This window comes from Helicoverpa zea, chromosome 26 (genome assembly GCF_022581195.2).
Source record: "Helicoverpa zea isolate HzStark_Cry1AcR chromosome 26, ilHelZeax1.1, whole genome shotgun sequence".
Classification (NCBI taxonomy): Eukaryota; Metazoa; Arthropoda; class Insecta; order Lepidoptera; family Noctuidae; genus Helicoverpa; species Helicoverpa zea.
In genome coordinates, this window is record NC_061477.1 from 8,128,243 (window position 1) to 8,151,105 (window position 22,863).

General features: G+C 35.3%; 1 protein-coding gene across 4 annotated transcripts in view; it reads right to left on the reverse strand.

Moving 5' to 3' along the window:
• Nucleotides 1-22,863, reverse strand: part of LOC124643007 (ribosomal protein S6 kinase alpha-5-like) — a 101,728-nt gene that overhangs the window by 13,012 nt on the left and 65,853 nt on the right. The gene's annotated exons all lie outside the window — the stretch shown is intronic.

Genomic DNA, 22,863 nt, shown 5'->3' on the forward strand with positions numbered 1-22,863 from the left:
CATTTCTATGAATGGTACATACTTCATCGTACTCAGGTACAGAGGTACATTTTCTCATACATTCCGACGTGGCATTAATTAAGAGAATCAGCATAAAATAATTCCGCTTAACGATAGACAGTACTAATCATAACATTTATGTAGATATGTCTTCTTGTGACATTGGAATTCACGTGCCGTAGAAACAGATAGCTACCTATAGCGAAAAAACACGTGCCGCCGTACAAAATAGTCGCACGTACGATTTATAGTCAAATATGTACACAAATACTACAAATAAATATCGATATGATTTTTTAAAATTAAATTCTGAAAATAGATCTGAGAAAATTCTTCGAAAGAATTTTCTTTCGAGCCCATTTTTTCCACGTTTGTCGTTCCATTTCCGAGTGGTCCCGATGTTAGCCGATGTGACACGAACGTGTGCACGAGTCGTTTTCCTGAGGAACCTTGGCGTACGATATTAAAATGGCGACATAATGTACAGTATTGTAAACAATTTTTTTGAGTACCTTCAATGAAAGAAAGAAAATGAAATGTGTAGTTGAATGATTTTTCCCACTCATTTGGGTTGAAGCCTAATTGAAGACAATTTTTCTTTCCCTTTTTTTTTGCTGAAAGGCTCAAAAGCAATGTAAAGAGGTAGTTCAAACAAGCATCGGCAAATTGTAGGTTATTTCAGTAAGCCCTTTTATCATCGTAACGACCTCTTTTCATAATTTGTCCTTTAGATAAGACCGCGTCTATATTTAGAAGTGTGAATACGTGAAATATTTATTTTTAGAGTGTTTGTTCGTGCCTCGCATGTATCTACAAAGTCTCTGTTTACTCGTTCGGAAAGGTTATTTTATAAATAGTGAAATATTGAAAGAAAAATTTATTTTCCTTTGACCAAGAACACAAACAAACAATCAATGCGGGTTTTAGTTAGAAAAAGATCTTCTACGTATAATTGGCTTTTCAACCTTTGTTATAATGACCCGGGAAGTGATCAAAGATTTTGATAAACATTTATTGTTGCTAAGCAACTGTATGTTTGTAATTATAAATTAGCAAGTTCGTGTTAAGTTCCTAGAACTGACCTCGCTTGCCTTCCGGGATATATGATAAGTTTGATGACTCAAAGTTTATCAATGGGAATGTTTCATATCAAGATTTGAGGAAGCAGAAACAATTAATTTATGAATTTATTGTCAGTTTTTCTTTCAGCAGAGATTCTTTAGGCAGAGATTCTTTCTTTCCTTGTAAATAATAAAGTTAGGGAAAAAGTAATTTATGAAATTTTGAAAGAATTTAATTATCATCGGCATATCTGTATTATCTTTTCATTCAGAGAAGCAATAAACATTGATCAGGGGGTTTGATCCAGGCATTTTATTTTATAACAAAAGCCTAAAAGTTTTATAAGTAAAAGGGATTGCTAAGGTTCAAAGTAAATAGGTTCGTCTCCCTAAAACTGACCTACTACAACATATAAGATTCCCCCACACCCCTGTCCTTGATTCTACAATAAAGTTCTAAATAGAAGAATTTCTGTCCAAACAAATACCCCTTGACTTGGAGATAAAATTCCGCACTCATAAAAGAGATATTAAAAAGAATAGCGGTGCTTCACAAACACTTATAGCAGTGCTTTTCTATGAAACGACCACTCAAAAATTTTTAGATGCAATTTTTTTGACAGATAGCTGAAATTGCGGACCGTTACGAGCTCTGTACAACAGTTTTCTCCAAGAGATGTTATACCACTATTAAAGTAAACTCTAAAGTGTTGAAAATAGAGGTTAGATTTGTTCGTGAGCAATGTCTAGGAATCAAACCTTGAACGTGGAAGGAGCGAGGCCACAGCAGCAGTCTTGCGGAAGGTTACAGTACAACAATGCGACTATACGTAAATTAACTTTATGATAAAAGCAAATAAAGTCGACATTCGTTTGAGTTATTGGGATCAATTGTGGACACATTAAATTTTGAGCTTTATTTTGTAGTTCTTAAGGTTGTGTTTTTAATGTCGAGTGGTTGTAAAATCTAGGTCGTTCGGTAGAAGTTTTTGGCAACAAGGGTTGGATAGTAACAGAGTAAATTTACCGGCGTCGCGGAGAATGTTTGAGCAAGATATCGCTTGTTCTTTTCTTTTTAACTTTGTAAGTACTTAGCATAACTGTCACGCTTGAGAATGGGGCGTAGGCAGAATCACGAGCTTTTTAGTATGTATTTATTTCTGGAAAAGTGTTTTCTTGTAACGATTGATGAGAGAACTTTGTGGTTTTCATATAGGTCCAAAATTCTACAGTTGCTTGAGCCAATTTCTTTCTGGTTATTAATATATTTATTTGTATACGGCAGTATTTTACTTTCTTATTAGCATAACTGCAGTAGTTCTGCCATGTTCTAGAAATAAGTACTTGAAATATTGTCTGTTCGTGCTTGGTACCAAACTAATGTTTACTTGGCAAAGAATACACTAGTTTACTTTTAATCCATCTTTTTGAAATATCTCTTCTTTAATGAAGAAGATGATTCAAGAAGTGAGTCGCTAAATTGTAAATAATTTTTTCTTTTTTTAAATATTAAATAAATCAATATTAAAACATGACTTTATTCAAATTCTCACAATTTAATAAATACAAGTAACCTTAATAACAGTAAAGAAAAAAATAATTATACTAGGTATTTAGTCATTATAACCGGGATAACGAACACACATACAAACAAACATACATATGTAAGTTAAATACATAATTATGTAGTGCTAAATGATACATACTACAAGCAAAATGATTGTATTTGCCTTTCAAATGTACTTCCTTAGTGTAGGCTCAAATGACTGGGGTTAATGAGGCTTTTCTATGTCATTTTTCATGGGGGGAAAATACCCCCTGAATTTGGGGAAAATGGGGTAATATTTTCACTCCATCCTATAATCTAAACAATCTATATAAACCACTTATAGGAATATATAACTTTAAACTCATTATTATTTGATTTGGAAAATTCATTATTGTCATATCGCACCAGCTAGACAGAAGATTTATTATTAATGACTTGGCTAGTCTATTCCCTTAAGCATCGGCTGCCAATCTAACTAGATGCAGCTGGTAATCAATATTATATTGAGCTGCTGTCTTATGAACTGAGCCACCTACGCCAGTAAGTAATATACCTAAGATTTGTTCTTCTGTAAAGGTAAAAGGTGAAATTCTGTAAAGGTAGGTATCACACAGTTTTGTATGTCAATTGGGTAACAAAATTCCCCATTCATCATATTCTATATAAAATTGGGCGACATCTAGTCTTTTGAAAGGACAAAATTATTTGGCAAACATTTGCAATTTGCATTCACCCTTGACCTTACAGACAATAATTGGTACAATACCTCAATTTGCATTGGTAATGTTTCTGAACAAATTGAGATTACACTAAACTCCAACTATAGTAAAACTATCCATCAATTTCCTCTCATCTTCAAAACAAAATGCAACAAACAATACAAAAGAAGTTCCAACCGTGCGATTCCCTACATATTTCAACTCAAGCATCAAGAATGTTCAAAAAGGCTATTTAAGAAGAATAAAATGCCTGAAGAGATATATACGAGTAGTTTGGCAACATCCGGCGCACCCAATGCCAAGCTATAATATGAAATAAGAAAGTCTAAGACTTGATTATTGTAAGGATTCACATTACTGCGCAATCGTTAGTCGCGTTGCATAACTGTGGTAGGGTTATGCCTTAGTTCCATGAGTTTAAATATAAATGGGATTAATGAGATAATTGGAGAAGATACATCACTATAGTCTGTACCTACCTATAGGTGCATAGTTCTTCGCAGTTACATATAAATGACTTTCATTCATTCATTGCTCACGAGTAAAAATTCAGATTTCGCCATTAAGATTACTTTAAGTTCCAAACTTATGAACTCAATTGAGAGCAAATATTACCTTAAAGCACATATAAAGAAAATCCTCGTCATAATAATTGCAACAGAACAGATACTAAATGCGAAATTTCAGTTTCACATTGACCCACTGACCCCTTTTTAGAAAATGATCGCACACGATATGGTCGGCACACAAATTCACGTTGCACACGATACAAATAAAATATACAAACTGAGCCAACTGATATCCACAGTGTCAAACGCCTACCACGAATCCAAAATTTTGAAAACATTTTTAAATCCTGATTATTTCAATATGATTTGAGACTAGCTGTTCATGTCCAGAGAAATATAATACACGTGCCTGGATACCTCAGTACATTTCTGTTCTCTCTGTGTTCTATCACTATCTATAATTTCTTGGAGGATTTTCCGTAGGTACAATTGTATTAGGGGATTATAAGACGAAAATGACTCATTCGCCAATCATGACTCAACAGATGCCCCAAAAACTTCATGGAAAAACTCAAGTAAAAAAAATCGGATAAGGAAACTACAAACGCATCTTCAATACCGTTAGGTTAGCAAGCAGTGGGCGTGGCTCCCGCAATTTGCATGACATTGAACGAGCCGTATTTCGCTAAATTATCGTCAGCCAAGGTCAGACGCAGTCACTACGGTGCAGACACGCGTAACACAGTATTAAATCTATTTGTTTATTGTTTTTATCATGATAAGACTTAAACACGTAGACCTCGCGTTAAATTTATTGATGATTGCTTGACGATAACTTCGTACGTTTCAAAAACGATGTAAGGAAAACGCATCACTACAGTGGGTACAAAGTTTTATTAGTTCAACGCTAAGTGCAGTCAATGGTGAACATGAATATGATGTATCAAATACCACTGTCTTTACTGGGTAGCCTCACTGGGCTAACAGAAAATAGGCCTGTAGTAAATAGCTCTCAAAATTCGCGAAGTCATGACAGTCGTCATGAGTTTGCTTTGATAATCTTATCAAGCGGCCTAAAAAATGACAAAAATGATGACCGAATTTAATTAGAGGCAAGGAAACGTTGAATGACTACAGATATAAAAATGCTGAAAGATATGACACCACCAGAACTGTCAATGCATGATTGATTTGAAAGATCACTTAAGTAGAAATATTGAAGCAAAACCTAGAAAGAATATTCTAGGAACAGTAAATAAAGATCGATTTGAAAAAGACAAAGGACTTGTTTAGGTATGCAATATGAACGAAATCCATTGTCAAACATTGGTAACAATCGGGTCGTATATTTAGAACAGTCACACAAACCCACATACAGGCGTGTAATTACAATTTAATTTAGATCAGATTGGAAGTAGGCCGTTTGAGTGCAGTCCTAATATTGTGAACTAGATTGCCACTATTTTAGGGTAAATTGTAGTGCAATTTTATGTCTTTTAATGAGGTTCTATTTCGTTTAAAAGGATTTATACTGTCACATTTCACAGTCAAAAGGAAAGGTTCCACAGGGTTAACACAATAATATTGGCGAATCCATAAAAAACACGTTAGTAAAATTTTTGCTAAGACATGTCTGTGTAGTTTAAGCTTCAAGAGTTGCCCCTTACTTAAGTGTCAAGAAAAAGGATTCCTATTTTCCAACCCCTTCGCAAAGAACAAAGAATTCGGGGTTGAGTTTTGACTTTCAACAAGAAGCCTTGAGAAAATCTTTGAAAAATTTCCATTTCGCATGCAAAAATGTTCAGGTCACATTACCCTTGCTTCAATTACTGGTGCACGTGCTATTTTCCAAGTAAAAGGCTACTTTGTTTGATAAAAAAACAATACAAAAGCTTGCACGTGGATGAAAAAACTTGAACATTATTCTATGAACGTCAGTATTTCATAATGCAGATGGAGGTATTCTATTTAGGGCCCAAATGGATGTTTATTGTGGTATCAAGCCATGTAAACTTATAGAAATAGCATAGAACGAGGTCGGGTTAAACGTTTATAGTTTTATCGTATACGGAAGAATATTTGTGGAGATAGCTGATTTATTTCGACATTAGAAATTAGGTTAGACGGGTATATCTATCATAGTAGATTAGAAAAAGTCAAAGAAATAGTAAACAGGAAGTTTAAGAACACTCTTTAATAAATAGACGACATACTAGTACATTAATAAAAAATGTAAAAGATCAAAGAAGTTAATTGAAATCTGTAAAAAAATGTCGCAAGTCATCTTCAATTTCAAATTGAATAAAGCGAAAACATTGACTTGATTGAACAGGCTATTGAAAAAAAGGAAAAGAGCAATCCACATTTCTTCTAGTACCTTCTAGAAGACCAAATTCCACAAACAAAATTCTAGTACAATCTAAGTTTATAGACAAAGCCAGTTCACGTGACCACCCGAGGGCCGGCCGCCACGTGAGACCGGCACGTTGCCACGCACACAAACACTTCAGCTGTGTGCGTTACTCAGAAGCCTGCCATTGGTCACATTTTTGTTATTACTTGTACGCACAATTTGTAATTGATGAATGGAATGAATGCGATTCTGAGATTCATAAAGGTCACTACGATATCAAAACATGCATCTCAAGACTGCGATAGCATTATGCACTTTAAATAAATTATTGCATCACAATCTTTTACTTCCCTAAGTTATTTTATGTTCTTTTTCATGGGATCCAAATTTGAGTTGAGTTGCGTTAGGCTGTTTGAGATTAAAACTATTGACTTTGACTTTTGAATATTGGCTCTTTGAATATGAAAGCTTCTTTCGTCTGTATTAAACGTGTCGTCAAAACAGTAATAAAGTACGAAATAATCACGTCCGTGTCCTTGGTGAGGGCACGTCTCTTATCTTTTGTTTTACAATAAAGACAGTTCAATGATTTTCTTAATTTCTTTGTATTTATTTTGCTTATTGATTGGCAACCTTCAAGCACAGAGTCTAATTTCTGGGATATTAGTAGAACAATATGAATATTGTATTGAGTATCTTCAAAATTGACTAAAATCCATTCGACACCACAGAGATGAATTTTTTAAAACTCTTTAATGGTGCCAAACTGAGGCCATATAGTTTAGTTTTGATAGTTTTAGCCCATTTAGTTTTGATAGTACTATTAACTTGGGGTTTCACCAGCGTTTAATGTTTTCAATAGTAAAAAGAAATAGTGATAGATGAAGCAATAATACAGACTTAATCCTTTAAACAAAATAATTCTTTATCTAATCCTTGTGAATTACATTTAATTTACTCTTTGTAATTCAGTTTTCTGTTCAAAATAGTTTAGTTAAAGTAGAAACGTATCAAGTTGTATCAAGGGAGCTATTTAATATTCATTGGATCCAGACTATCTCAAGGACCGCGTCTCAAGGTCTCGTCTATCTTTTTAGTTTAACTTATAGGCTTATGTTTGTAATGTAATAATGTCTACATATTGTAGCTAGGCTGTTTCTGAGAGAAAAGCGGTTGATACTCGAGAGAATCATTTAGACTTAGGTTGGGAAATACTTGACATGTCTCTGCAGTCAGTGACTGCAGGTCTGTTGACTGTTTTAATTTTTCCATCAATTTCGGCTTTTATTTTTCCCTTTCAGTGTATTGTAAAGCTTCTGCTTTGTCACCATCAAGTCAATTATTTGACCACCATCAAATTCTGCAGACTGTACCAGACTTCTCCTAACCTTCATTAACATACTAACCAGCTTCAATCCTCCCAGCTTCAACTACTTATGCAATAGACAGATGCTGTCTGATCCCCAGGCTATCAGCATCATGCAATCAGCTACTTCATTCGTCTGATTGATGGTCTGATGCCAATAACAGATAATAGCTGACTTGGTTTCGATCGTGACTTGGTCTGACAACAGACGTGCTAGTTAGAAAAGTGATATTGAAATTAAGTTGGGCAGTGGATGCTACGTTTTAAGTGAAGTAAGAAAAGGTTAAATAGGTCAAAGCATTTCCTATCAAGCAATCCTAATTAATAGTTAGGTTAGGTTAGGTTAGGTTAGGTTTAGGAGGCGATCTGTCGCTGCCGGCCGTGGTACGGAAGATGGTCGGCAGCGCAGAGTCGTGGGACGCAGTGGTGTCCTTCTGCGAGGACGTGATGTCGCAGAAGGAAGCTGCGGAACGGGAGAGGGAGATTTCAACTGCCGATCCCGCCCGCAGCAGGCGCTCCGGGCGCCGGAGGAGGGCAGACAACGCCCTCTTCCGCCCCCCATGAACGGGTCCAGGGGCGAAGGACTTGGGGAAGTCCCCGCCCCCTATTCAACGGACCCGAGGCGGAGGCGCGCGCGGGTGTCGACGCGCGCCTCTGAGGCGTTGCACGGGGGAGTTTAACACCTCACTCCCCCGTGCCCGAGGCGAGGCCCGCAAGGCGGGCCAGCACCAGTGCGGGGCTGCGGAAGAATTTGGATTCCCGCGGCCCCGCGCCCACGTGTAAGGAGGACACAGGGGGGTTTTAGCCGGTAAGAGTCCGGCACACCCCTCCGCCTCTCCCCAGGCGGAGGAAGTCCATGAGGATTTCCCCCCGAGAAAAAAAAAAAAAAAAAAAAGGTTAGGTTAGGTTAGGTTTTACGTTTTACGGAAAAACTGCTGAGCTGATTAATATGGAAGTAAGTAAGACCCTGGCAATAGGTATTAGATTTCAATTTTCTAGGTGCCGTAAGTGCTTGAAGAACCAAGGGGAACCACAGGAAATGTGTGTCCTATTTATTTATTACACATAAGAATAAATAATCGATAAGTTACCGAGTTACAACAGCCACTCGAATACTCGATTCGTAATCGATTCACAGCAATGTCATGACAATAGTGAAAGTTATTAAGCATTTTGTAACATGTTCCGAAGTGTTACAAATGTAATGATGTGTCAGTCTGTTTGACAGGGTAAAAAGTATTCGTTAGTGAAAGTAATTGATTGGTATATACTTTATTGTTTTTTAATTGATTGGGTATCTCAAAAAAAAAATGGATATCTTTTTTTTTAGTTTATGTGCATTTTTTAAACAGCGATCACCAATATGATTTGAAAGTTCAAATAAATCAAATAAACGTATCTGTTTATACAAAAAAAACATTCATCTAACCACAATCTAACGCAAAATCGACCCAATTAAAAAAAAAGGCCAAAAAAAACACTTTTTTACAACATTTTCCCGTAAACCCCAAAACGCTAACGCATCAAAAGCACCCAACGTGCATGATGTCACAAAACATATGACATAATGACGTAACATAGCAAATCCCAAACCAAGTTCAGGGCTGAGCGACTGGTCGGATCCGCGAGGCATACTTACCGTTGTCCCACTGACCCCGATACCAGGCCTCGGGGAGAGGGGGCACTGGTAACAACATGCAATTATCAACTTTATTTTTTTGTAAACAAAGCACAGATTTGAGGTACGAGGATAATGCGATGTTACATTTGAGCTAAATTGTTCTTGATTTTAATCGGAGTTCATGATTTATTTTCTACAGAAAATTAAGTACAAATTATCCTTTTAGAAATAAACAATTAAGTTTTGTCATTTAGCCCCGGCACATGTTTAAAGAGCATAATAATGTCATTATTAAACATTACGGTAAACATGTTAAATATTCAAAGAAATAGCAGGTTTAACAGAATATTCATTAACGCATAATTCATTCAACATATTACAAATACCTTGGTCTGTCGTGTTTATGCGACATTTTAATTTGCGTACATAGGCTAGCTAGACTTGGTGATAAAATCTAACATTAAAAAATCATGCAAATGCGTCTGATATGAAACAAAAGGTACGTATTGACGTCAGCCAACGTGTTGGTCTAGGGTTGTCACAAACATTAGCTTCTAAAAATATGACATTATGAGAACGCCCACGGGGTCTTGCGACCGACTGAAAATTAGCATTTTATTTATAGACAATTTATTTCATACATATTAAATTTTATCTCGTTCCAAGCGAAGTTTTCAAAATGACGTAAAGCGTTTAAAATATTGTTTGTGACGTAGATTTATTTTAATAACACCTATGATAATTTTAAGAGACACAATACATACTTTGCTAGCTACATATGTTTTAGATCATTCTGCACAAGCGAATATTTTCGCAAATGAAGGACAATAAATCCACAATTTCTTAGAACATTACAAAAATTTACTAAAAGCCATTAATAACAAGAAATAATTACAAAATCCACCCACGATAAACTCAGACCTTCATTGAAGAATCTTCTAAAGCCTTCGAACACATAAACAGGTCGCAATATTCACTTGTTGCCCTTTCTACTTAACGAACTGGGAAAATACATTAGAGTTTTCCTTCCTCGCAAAATAAAATCTTGAAATTATTCCGAGAAAAACGAGTCCAAGGACCGACTTGTATAGTACTGGTAATTAAGGAGTTAATTGGTTGTGTGAGTAAACAAATATTTAGGGGCCGGGAGAACCTTTGATTAATGGAAGCCTTATAGATGCGTTATAATAAACTTTGCTGTTAGAAAGTGTTCTGTTGTTTAATGTGGCTAAAACACACGTTTGGGAGAGGGTTAACTTAGAGAAAAAAAAAATATTTCTTTGTTCAAATTGGGCGATGTTTTCAACTCTCAATATTTGCGGATCCAACGACACCTGTTGAGATGGTCGACTAAAATTTTCCAATCCTCTTATTCCTATAGTTTTTGGCGTTTTCTACACCTTTGTCGTAGGTATATCTATGATCAGTTTCCCATCGAGTCAAAGCGAACAATCAAGATTAACCTAACCCATCGCTGAGGCCCCCACCGGCGAGGTTGCGACCAACTAACCTAGATAGTCGCGCTTCACTGTCGCCGCGCTCCCATTCGCCGCGTACATCTGTCGTATTGTTTTATCCTTTAATTTTGTTTTAATTTACTTCTTCTTTGAAATGGTCTTTTATGTTATTAAAAGTTATAAGTTCGTTTGAAGAGAGTGGAGAACATAATTTCTTATCTTCATTTAATTGGTCATCCAAACTTTTTTCCTTTACTACACATTATCACAATTTATTAAAAATAATACTCAAAACGCAAAGTAGGGTATAGCTGAGGATCTTATCGCTAAAAGGCAATGTCTTACAGACAACCTTTGTTTTTTTTTCAATAAAATAATATTGAATCCATAGGACAACTCTACAGGGTAGATAAAACAATGAATAAGCAAATTAACAACATCAGATAAAACGCTATTTTGATATCATTGCAAAATATTGAGCAATTTGTTTATCATCTTCCAAGTTAGTGTAATTGTTACAAGTCATTTTGGCAAATATACGAAAGAAAACTTATAACACAAAATTATCGTAAACTAGAACATAAAATAGATACAAAATCATCAGTATGTAAAAAAAATAAACACATAACCGCGTAAATGCTTCCATAATGATCGAAAATATATTCTAAAAATATTTTTATGAGGTTCAACCTATAAACAAAATTAGGTTCATAGCGTATACATACACCCCGATATTCCCATCAATCATTTTCTATTTATAAATCCGACCAAGAATAGTAACATAGAGGAATAGTATCTCCCGAAAGACCCGGCTAGACTATATTGTATGCTAAGGTGTAAAAATATACTTTACAAAACCTAAAAAGAAATAAATGAATGGTTAGAAATGTGGTAAGCAAGGAAAGTAGGGTAAGCTTTTTTTGATACAATTGTGTATATAAAAATCTGCCTTTTGCAGGGATTCTCCATTAGCGTCCTAGATTCTTAACTTTTCTAATATAGGAGAAGGAATTCCGAAATACTAGAGACTCCTATTATTTATTTTTCTTCTTCTATGTCATGGTGGCATTTACCATACGTCACACAACACGAAAACGTGGTAAATATTTAGTTGTCCCGAGCGAGGCTCGAACCCGCGACGACCGGGGCCAATGTGATCACTAACACCCTGCTACTATTCCTCATAATTAAATCAGCATCTTTTCTATGTTCTCCTTCCAAAGACATACATTGAACACTTCAATTCGTCGTCATTATCTCTCATTTTCAATTTTGACTTCCCATCACACCATAGAAAGAAAACTAAGTGGCAGTTGTGTTAAAAAGAAACGCACGTATGTACATCCGTGCCACATACAGTTGATACACAATCAATGGGTGAAATTAGGTTAGTCGATACCGTTGTCATTCCATATTGACTGCTGTAATGACTTACTACTTTCTGCTTGTAAAGGGGATAATTAGTTGGGGATGGGTTGATTTAAAAGTTATCAGAGAGAGAATACCTGCTGAGGTAAAAGTAAGTGTCCATGATAATGGGGAGAATACAGCTGAGGATGAATTCCAGTTTAAAAAGGACGATGAATACGGTAGGTAGCTGTCAGAAGAAAGTTTAGATCACTAAAGAAACTCTAAAATAGCCAAATACATTCTCGAACAACTAGAGAAAGAAAGATCGAGAACCCAAAAAAAGTTCGCACAAAAAAAACCTCAAAGAACCAACCGGTAACCTCTCACATTTCCACGATCGCGATTTTTTACGGCAATCTCGAGCAAGTTGCGCCATTCTAAACCATCCGTTTCACTTTTGCTCAAGCACTTTCACTGCTAACGGTACGAGCGTACCACGGTTGAATTGCAAGCGAATTGAGACTCTACTCAAGACACCTTCGCTTACACTGTTCATTGTCGACGTTTCCGCGTTTAATACATTTTAGATTACAAACATAATGGTAAAGGAAAATCTGTCGTAGAAAAATGGAATAAAGATTAATTTAATAGTGTGTGCGAGGAGTAAAGATCCGATGGTAGCCGAAGACGGGCCGAGCGTGTACCGAGTGCTGGAGCAATGGCTTTCGTGCGCGTGAGTTTGAAAGTCGAATGCGCCCCACCGCGCGGGCGCGGGTACCGTAACCGCTTGTGTCATCCGTTACAGAGCGGTGAAACTCTTGTTACGTTGGTGGACCGCTATGTTACGCCTTCGAGCGGATGACGGAGTATCCAGATCATCATATATCCACGCCGCTCTTAATTCAGACGATGTTGTAAATAAATCAGAAATGGGTCACGAAAACATGAATTATAAATTAACGGAATCATTTCAAGGTGCGATTGATTATGAAATGGATGTGCACACCGCGGGTCAAGTTAATGCCGATGAACAATAAACAAATGGTGGAAGCATTGAATTCAAATCGGTAGGAGACGGAAATGATAGCGATCTCTATGACACGGATAGTTGCGACCTTAGCGTTCAGCGATTGTTACCAACTTACATCACGGATGGATGGAAGTACTTTATCATGAAATGGACGGAGCACCAATTAATCATAGATAATTGCCTATTCCTATGATGGGGTTTTATGTGGATATTTAAATTCTCATAAATTCAAGGAAAAATGACATACATGCCAGCTAAAGAAGTGAGAATTCCGGAATTGAATAAGCCAGTCGTAATGTCTGGATTGCAAAGTAAATAATATTATTATTTCAATAATCATGCGATAAGGCGGCCATTAAATAATAAACCGTAATAATCTATTGGAGGTCAACACAGGAGTAAATATTCCAAGTAATATAGCCAACAGTGAAGTTGATTCTGTATTCAATTTTAATAATGATGTAGATAAAAACAGGGGAAAAACAAATGTGGCTCTGCAAGAATCGATTATTTTATTATTGATTGTAAATATAGAAAATACGAGACTAAAATTCTGTACAAAAATCACGCCGGTATCTAGAAACAAGCTAGAACCTTGATTGTTATTCAACGAATGTACAAGGGTCAATAACATGATCAGTTTCATTAATCCCAATTTGAAATTCAAATAAACAATTTTGTAAACTAAAGCAAGATTTAATCTCTTCCCAAACGAGGGTGGTATCGTAAATTGGCAATGTTAAGACATTGCGGGTTTCATAAACACCCTTTGGAAGGCTACAAGAGATTCTGAGCTCTAAATCTTTAAAATTAAGATTCAATATGAAGAAATGATGAATTCGCATGTCGCCGAAGGAAAGTGGCCTCGCGATACGGGGAAACCCGAGCCGTGGCACGCGAATCCACCGAGACAGGTTCGTTTGTATTGCCGTCTCTTTCATCAGATGGAGGTGTTTGTGGGAGTGCGAGAGGGACGGCGGAGGCACGAGTAACGGAACTTATCAGTCTCTATTTATAATTGGTCCGATGCGATACCGGAGTAATAACAGGACCGTGAATGTGTCATTTGGGTTACCGCTTGCGGGCAGATAAGCCAGTTCTTTTAATGGGAGGACTGCAGGATGAACATGAGAACTGAAATTTATATAAACGCAAAACACTTGTATAAGAATTAAAGCAATGGCGATCATAAAACACAAGAGCACAGCCGTCTAGTTTTGCGACCAAGATTACTAATGGATTCACATTTAAAATTTTACGACCCATCAAACAGCCGTCAACTCTGGAGGAAGTTAGATCGAGTCGAGTATTGTGCAACAAAACTCGTTAAAGATGAAATTGAGATTAAAAGTGCGATAATACAGATAAGCTAAGCAAGAGTAAGTCAAGTAAAGAACTCGTTTCAATAAGAGAACTCTAGTAGTTCAAAGTATTATATCTTGAGGACTAACCGGAACTAGAACCGGAAGTTTTTGGCTGCACCGAATGTTCTAGGCCCGTGTCAGATAAAGAATAAAAAAACTGTCAGTGAAAGTTCTAAGTATCAAAAAGTCTTTACTGACAATCAAAATTTAAAATTGGAACGCGCCGACCTCATTCCTCACGCGTCTTTGGGAGAGAGCAGTTGACCGGGTGGTGGTAGTGCAAAAATAAATCATTTTAAAATTAGATTTATGCAATAACAATATTCATTCATTGCCTCTTGGAAAGGACAGAGCTAGGCGTTTTGTCAATGAAGTACATGACGAAAAGCGTTCCGCTCTGATAAGCGTTTTATTTGGTGGCTTTCACTTCTCTTGGAAAGGAATTCGCGAACCGTTGTGACTCGAAACCCAATAGACTTGTTTTGTAACAGTATATAAAATATACATCATTAGCTTCGTTTGGCAACTCCATAACATAATGACGTGATAAATAGCCTAGTTGAGGCACAAAATGGCTTGTTTACGTGTGATTATTTATACGCAACGCGATCAGGATTGAGTAAAATCGAATTGGGACATTCTTCTTGAATGACTGATTCTCATTGTTTGACAAACACGTGTATTGAGAGATGCTTATTAAGAGAATTGTGCTAGGGAAATGGGAGTCGAGAATTTCTGTTCGCAATTTCGCATGCATGGCTTACGGAACTGAAAAAGTGAATTGGAACTCCGTCTAGTCATTAATGTAATGGTATATTCCGAGAAAGTTGGCATTTACAATGGAAATTAATGTAAATAAAATATTAGTTACAGACTTTGCCGCTGGACACGAAATGGAATTACTAAGAAAACAGCAAGAGACGTTGCATTATGAAATATCAAGGAAGCATTCTTATTATTTATTTAGAAAAGCATCTTCAAAAGGAAAAAGGCACGAAGATGAAGAAATATTTCTTAAAAGTTGAGGTGATGAACAAATAAAGCAAAATAAGAATGAATTAAAATTTAAACAAAATGAGTTATGTAAACAGAGCTGCCGAGCGATGTGCAAATGCATGCACTTTCGCTTTCAAATACATGGAAGCTGTTAAAATTCAAACCAACATTAAACTGTTGGTTTATGATGATTAAACAAGTTTGTGAGATCCTCACAGACATATAACATTCATTGATTTTGTCCGTGTCAGTAGTTTGAACAGAAGGTTAGGATCTATACTTTAACTTTGAATTAAATAGATGGTCTCATTATTTACTTGATTAAAGCACGTTATTCTTGTCCAAAATATATTTAAAGTCATGCTATTACCTCTAAGGGCCTTTACCATATATGTATTTAAAATCGTTCAGCGAATAAAATTTCTATTGAAATATTTTATTTTATTGCTACGAAAATAGCTTCCAAGAAATGGGGTTGAACAGTACTGTATGAAGCCCGAAGTTATTGATATTTGAGTAAAACGAGACTGAAAGGGCAAAGGGTCCAATCCCATATACGGTCTTACGTAACGCATTTAAATTAAAACAACTTTTCTGGGAATAAAATAACCCGAACTCTAAATGTTATTTCATCGCTCAATATTTAGGATACTGAATTAGGAAACAAAATTGAGGACGTCCGTGAAATCAAAGATAGAAAGAACAAGATGATTACTGTAATCTACAAATCATCAAGAGTAAAGCAAATTTTAGTTCAAAACCTGCAAATCATGCTGACTTATTTCCCAGCGAACAAGAACTGACAGTAACCAAAGTCCATGCAACAGTTACATCAAATGACAATGAACTTCATATTAAAATATTCTCTTTACAACAACTGTATCGATAACTTGATTTAGTGACATATATACTTCATTATCTAGATTGTTATAATTATGATAAGCTGATAAACCTTCTAAATTACCAAATAGTAGAACAACTGTGCCGTCATTGGACACCGTCGTGTCTGGATGATTTTCGAGCTTCTCAACGAGGAGACATGAATTTATTTTTAGTTTAGAGATCACAACTAAATAGTGAGTAGTAGTAATGGTGCACATTCATATATCAGTTTCGAGTATCTTGGCACTGTTAATATTCACGTTCGTAGTAGATTACAGACTAAGAGACAAGTCTATTGACGGGAGTTTAGGTTACTGAGTGGCTCTTATATTGTCCTAACTGTCATCAGGATCCAATATTTTACAATTGCTTGAATAACGTTTGCTACTAAATAAAATGCGTCAAAATTTCTCTTATTTCTTCGACATCGTTGCATTATGACCTTCTTAAGTAGGTTTCTGTTATATCCAAATGTTTCGCCTAGATACATTTATGTGTTCCGTTATGTTTTTATATATTTTTATCTTAAAGTCAAGGCCGCGTTTTTATACAAGGATATGACATTGAAACTGTAATTATGATAAACGGTGACTGGTTTAGTTTTATTCTATTGCTCAGAAGGCCTCTAATGGTTTGTGAATATAAAGAATTAAAATCGAAATAACTGTTGCCCTTGATGAAGATTTTCATAACATCAACAAAAACAAATATTAATCTAACTAAGAAATTCTTGACTTGAAGTAAAACATTGCTAACTTAAGTCAAATTGGTTTCGGGTTTAAAAATCGTAAGAGCAGCCACCGAGGCACCGATTGCCGTGACCTACATACAACGGCAGCCATTTTGAATATTGCGCTCGCGCCGGTTTTGGTGGCACATTTCACATGATACCCGGCTTATCTGCGTCGTGTTTTCTTTTTTTATTTATTTAACGAGTTCCATTATTCCTCCGTATGCACTTTAATAAGATATGCGGTAATTTAATTCGTAATAACTTTGATGTAAAATTATAGTTGGATTATACAGATCATTCACTGAAATGCATTTGCGTAAATGGTAGTCAACTTTACACTGCTAAATTCGGATTACTGTACAATTTAGATCAAGCAACTAAAAAGCGTAGCCCGATTAGAACGATAGTTCAAATTATAGCATTAGTTGTGTGCCATAACAAATATTAAATTTGGTATGACTAATAGCTCGCCCCGGATCAAATATTTAGGTTACGTTCCGAAAACCGTTAACGCAACAAATAACACTGATTCAACTCTACAATTCTACGATAATTCTTTACGTGACATCGGTGTACTTGAAAGGGAATAATTTACATATCTTATTCAATATGAATTGAGAGATGTAAGCCTATCATTAGGAGCATTTCTTCTATCTAATCAAATATACCAAGCGTGAGTGACACACTTTCTTTCTCATCCACATCACTTTCAATTACGTACCCTTCGCCATCCTCCAATTCTTAATCAGATTTATGTTTTTCTTAATTTTTTGCCTCATGTACGTCTTTGATACCGTTACCATTAAACGTGTGAATAAAATTGATTCTATTACCAATAAATATTGCACGCACTACATCACCATTGTCTCGTCCTGTTTACATACGAATTACGTGATAGGCAATGATTACGCTAATTAGAAATTGTGAATCATACCGGTATGAGTGAAATGTTGTGCAAGTGCAGTGAAGTGCAGTCATTATAACTGTATATTCATCACCTAATTGGTGTTTTGTCCTTGTTGGTTCATTAGGGATTCGAGGATATCAATATTGGTTGAGTAATCGATATAAACGAAGAAGAATTATATATTTCAATGTAATGTGTACAAAATATACGGATTAGAGACTTATGTGATTTTAACACATGCTTACAAGATGTTATGAAAACTAGGCAAATATTAGATACAATGGAAATATCCGAAGAAATGGGAAATTCTTTATGTTATTCCATTCATTTTTCTTCCTAGCCTAAACGAGAGAACAGACATTATCATAACAATCAAGGTCTTCTCAAATCGTATGGACATAACTTGAGGAATTTAGACCACGCAAATAAGGTATGCAAATATAGAGTAAAAATAACCTTACAGAGGCGACAAGGACGCATGAATATTTTGATTGATTTAGGGAGGCTCTCCGCATTTCTCTTCATCTTCTCATCATCTATGAGATCATTTTTTTTTGAGGAAAGATATTTTTAGGAACTTGATTTCTACACATTCTTTTCATGTATTTTCAATTTGTATTACTTACGGAATATTTGTATGGAAAACAAAAGTTTCTTGAATATAAGTTCAAAGATCCCTTCCTGTTTAGCTTTGTGAGGCCAAAAACTCGCCATTTATAATCAATTTTCAGTCCAATTTAACATGATTCAAGAGACCCTTACTTTTGGAAAGTTTAATAACTCAAACGGGTAGAATGTAAAACAATTAATCGCAGTAAGGAAGCTATTATTCCAAGTTAACTTGAATTACGTAACGGATTTGAGAAAGCCTTCGGTTGATTCCGGAATTCACGGAGATACCCGAACTGTCGCCATTTTCCTGTTCCTCTCGAGGTCTTTAGTTTGGCAGTGCAATCTCTTTTAAATGACGGAAATTGGAATGAGTTATTAAAAGGTAACAGCTTTGTTTGTTTTGGTTACGATACCGTTTATAAGATAAGGTACGAGACCAAAGTAACAACGAATTAAACAAATTATAACTTAGGTGAAGAAGATTCTTAAGGCAGTTTTAATGAATCCAATCCTTTGAAAGATTTAAAGCCACATTGAATAGAAATAGGGCATACTTATACCATGACCGTAATCCCGTGCACAAGCAGACATCAATAACAAAGATAAATAGAAAACAATCAGCGACATGCCATTCCGGCAGACACCGATAATACATATACCTGTCTCCCTCACACAGTTATGCGCTAATAATAGCGTCCCGCTCTATTTTAACGTGCGCAAGAGTCCCGAAGGTGACACATTAATAAACTTGAACATTTACGTGGGTATTCTAGTAAGGTGTGCTGGCTGGAGGATCATTGATGTGATTTTAATAGCTATTAGGCTTGGTTATAATGATGTTCATAACTATGACAATATAGTTCAGGTATTATTGATTATACAGCAAGTCTTTATCAGTGTCTGCTCCTAAGTTTCTACTCTCTGCATCAATAGGGTTGTTTCCAATTTTCGGAAATCTATTTAGATAGCTTCTAAATAATTTTAAGATCACTCTCTCTTTCATTTTTCGTCTCAAATCTATGTATTTTTTATGTATTACATTTTTTTTCTATTTTTCTTAAAATATTGCTCAGAAAACGCTAGATCACGTGACTGTGACGTCAACGTTCTCTGTTCATTCCTTTACATTAAAGTACATCTGACGAGAAAAAACGAACATACTAACTAATTGATTTCTTAATTTTAATAATGTATTTTTACAAAATAGCCACAAAAAGTATAATATTTTTTACATGTAAATTATTTTTATACATTTAGCACAAAAATAAGATAACTCAAATATTTTGAGTTGTTTACGCGGTAAACTGAAACGGTGCAAAGAAACGTAAAGTTTGTGTTTATTTATATTGAGGTTATGTTTGTGTCAGCATTCGAAAAGATTAGATGTGTTCAAAAAACTTAAATTAAATGAATACCTACAAGGTTTGTGTTGTGCGAGACTGGAAATACGACCAAATAGAATGTTCATCCACGTTCCGCTGAATAAAAATCTTGGTTATTGGCAAAGAATTGAGCGACCATAAAAGAGTCTACTCTTGGCAGATTGGAACTATCAGCTTTCATAAATCCTTTCTCCATAATTCTTCATCAGTTGTATCACTTAAATGCAATTAACACACAGAACTTCACAGAAGCAAATAAACAAAACATTAATTCTGAGGTTATTTCGGGTTATATATCTGTCACTGTCAAATACTCATTGTCAAATATAGAAAGGATGACGTCATCGGTCTCTTCTCGTCGTTTTTAATGGCGTGACGTCATAGGCTCTAAGTTTAAATTTCATAAATTAATTAAAAAATATATGGTCAGTTATAAATTATATAATATAGCTTATCGTGTTTCTAGTTTTGTGAACTTTCGGTGCATTTATTTATTTTTAACTAAATGAATACTAGGAAACAACCCTATTGTTTGATACTGCAGAATTTTTGTAACTTTACATCTATCTCTACTATCACTTCCTTCGATGACCGTATTAAACTTGTATATTTTGCTTATATTTATCACAGATCGTTGTTCTAAAATGTTACCTGGTCAGAAACGCCCACATCCAGTAACAGATAATCTTTCTTCTCTTACTTTTGGCTCTATAATCGCAAATCATCTTAGGCGTGGCAGTCTTGCCAAATTCTTTTGAATTTTACCGCTAGCCGCTCGAAAGTGATTTATCTTTTGTCCTATTTTAACAACAACATCTTAAGTATTGCTTTCTTTATCGGATATTGCTTCCAATAGACAGTTCCCTATGGAGTTATTTTCCCCTCGTAAAGCGTGATCGGAATGTTTAAGTATTTCTTTATCTACCTTATTATTTCTTCGATTACATGGATCAACAAACATAATGCTACATTGTCATTCTGTTACTTTTAGTCAAGCTAAACGCAACTGCATTGGCAGGCACGAATTGTCATAATTAAGACTAATTAGTATGAAATCTATTTATATCATTACCCAATCAAATTAATTAAAATACAACTGTACGATCCACATATTAGAGTCCAATTTCATTTGCATGTTACAATTTTGGAACTGTAGCCTTATGTTCGCCAACATTTTTTACATGTTCTACAACTTCGTATCGATCGATTTTGGACTCTATTATTTAATTGTTAAGTTGTGTTATATTTTTACTGGTTATTTTAGCATCGCCACCATAGGATCGGTCAATGACGCTTCCTTACGGTTGAATCGCATACCTTCTGTATTTGTCATCGATTCCATCTTAGGATTGTCGCAGAAAAACTCAGTCTGTACAATAACAAAGCGTTGTTCGTCGCCATTTTTGTTCGTGTACTGAGATTTTGAGACACAAGATACGATTATCTTGCTTATCTGTTGAGTTGTAAACGTATATGAGATAATACAGAAGGATTGGATAGCAATTTCATTTGTTACCTGGCAATATTCATATTTATAGCTTCACGATATGACAGAAGCCAAAAATTTGAGAAGAGGCTTAACCTTTCACGATCCTTCGTAGTATCGTTCTCTTCAGAAATTGTATTGTGAAGATCAAAGTATTTCTGATATGAAATTAAATAAGCACTGGGTTTCCACATGATTTTCGGGAATTTTGATAATTACATCTCAAAACATTATACAAATTACGGAAAAAACCAACAGATAAACGTAAACGGGATGTTTAAAACTTTAATTACTTTAACGGGAAAATCCGGGTGATCTTTAACTTTTCAATTTCAGTAGCAATGAGGAAATATTACCATGAACTTCATCATTCTCTAATTACACAATCCTTTCCTTTGTAGACATATATTAAGGGTCATTATAACATTTTCTCTACTTTTCTGAGTCATGTGCATCCCATCTTAGTTCTCAGTCGTCAACTCAGTATTGTCACCTTTTAACTACATATCTTCATCTTTTCTCAATACTTTCTTAATTCAATTAGACCTATTTACAAGTTCTTTTTAATACTTCACGTACGTATTTGATTTTTACCATCTTGCCAACCTTTAGAACACATAACAATTATAACATGTAAATACATAAGTATATAATCATGAACAGTTTCCCATAGACTGCCACAGCCTTGGTGACTAACACAATATTATTGTGCAACTATGGAGATTGTATTTAGTTCATATATCGCTTTGTGATCGAACACGAAGGTGTATATGGGTGTGTAATTACAATTATGTGGACATTTTAAGTCCTGGAAGTAAAGATTGGAATTTAAACCCTTATACGGTAGTTAATGAAGAGAAATAAGCTTTTAATGAAGATGTTGATTAAGAAGTAGATCATGGCAAATACAATGAAAGTTAAATATTACACACAAGCCATTGTTTTGAACCAGAAGTAGAAACAGAAGATATCAAATCGAGCGTATCCAAATCATAGCTCCTTTCATTGCAAGCTATATAATAAACACAAACCAACCCACTTGCAATCATTAAAACGAATGGTGTCCGTTTATTTTTACAATCAACAAAATGGTATTCTTTTGAGCACGATAACTAAATGGGTCAACAAATATGATCGTAAATAGGTCAGTGATGTCCCCTGCATTGTAACTCGAGTGTATCAAATTCTTTTGGTCGTAACTGATAAAAGTTGATAACCCTTGATAATTCTAATAGGTGATTATTTGAGTGCATGTTACGTATTAAAGTATTTTTTTATGTTTTCATGATATGGTTTCCGTTACAAAGCTTTTGTAGTCCCCCTGACATTTTCGCCTAATTCTTTTTCTATTTCTAAGCTTTGGTCTGTATTGTTAAAGGTTTCTAGCACAATATTGTCACCTTAGTCTAGATCTGCTGTAAGCTGCTTTACAGCTTCACATATATCGTAAAGTGTTGCAATTGTAGCTTCTTTAAACACTGCATTA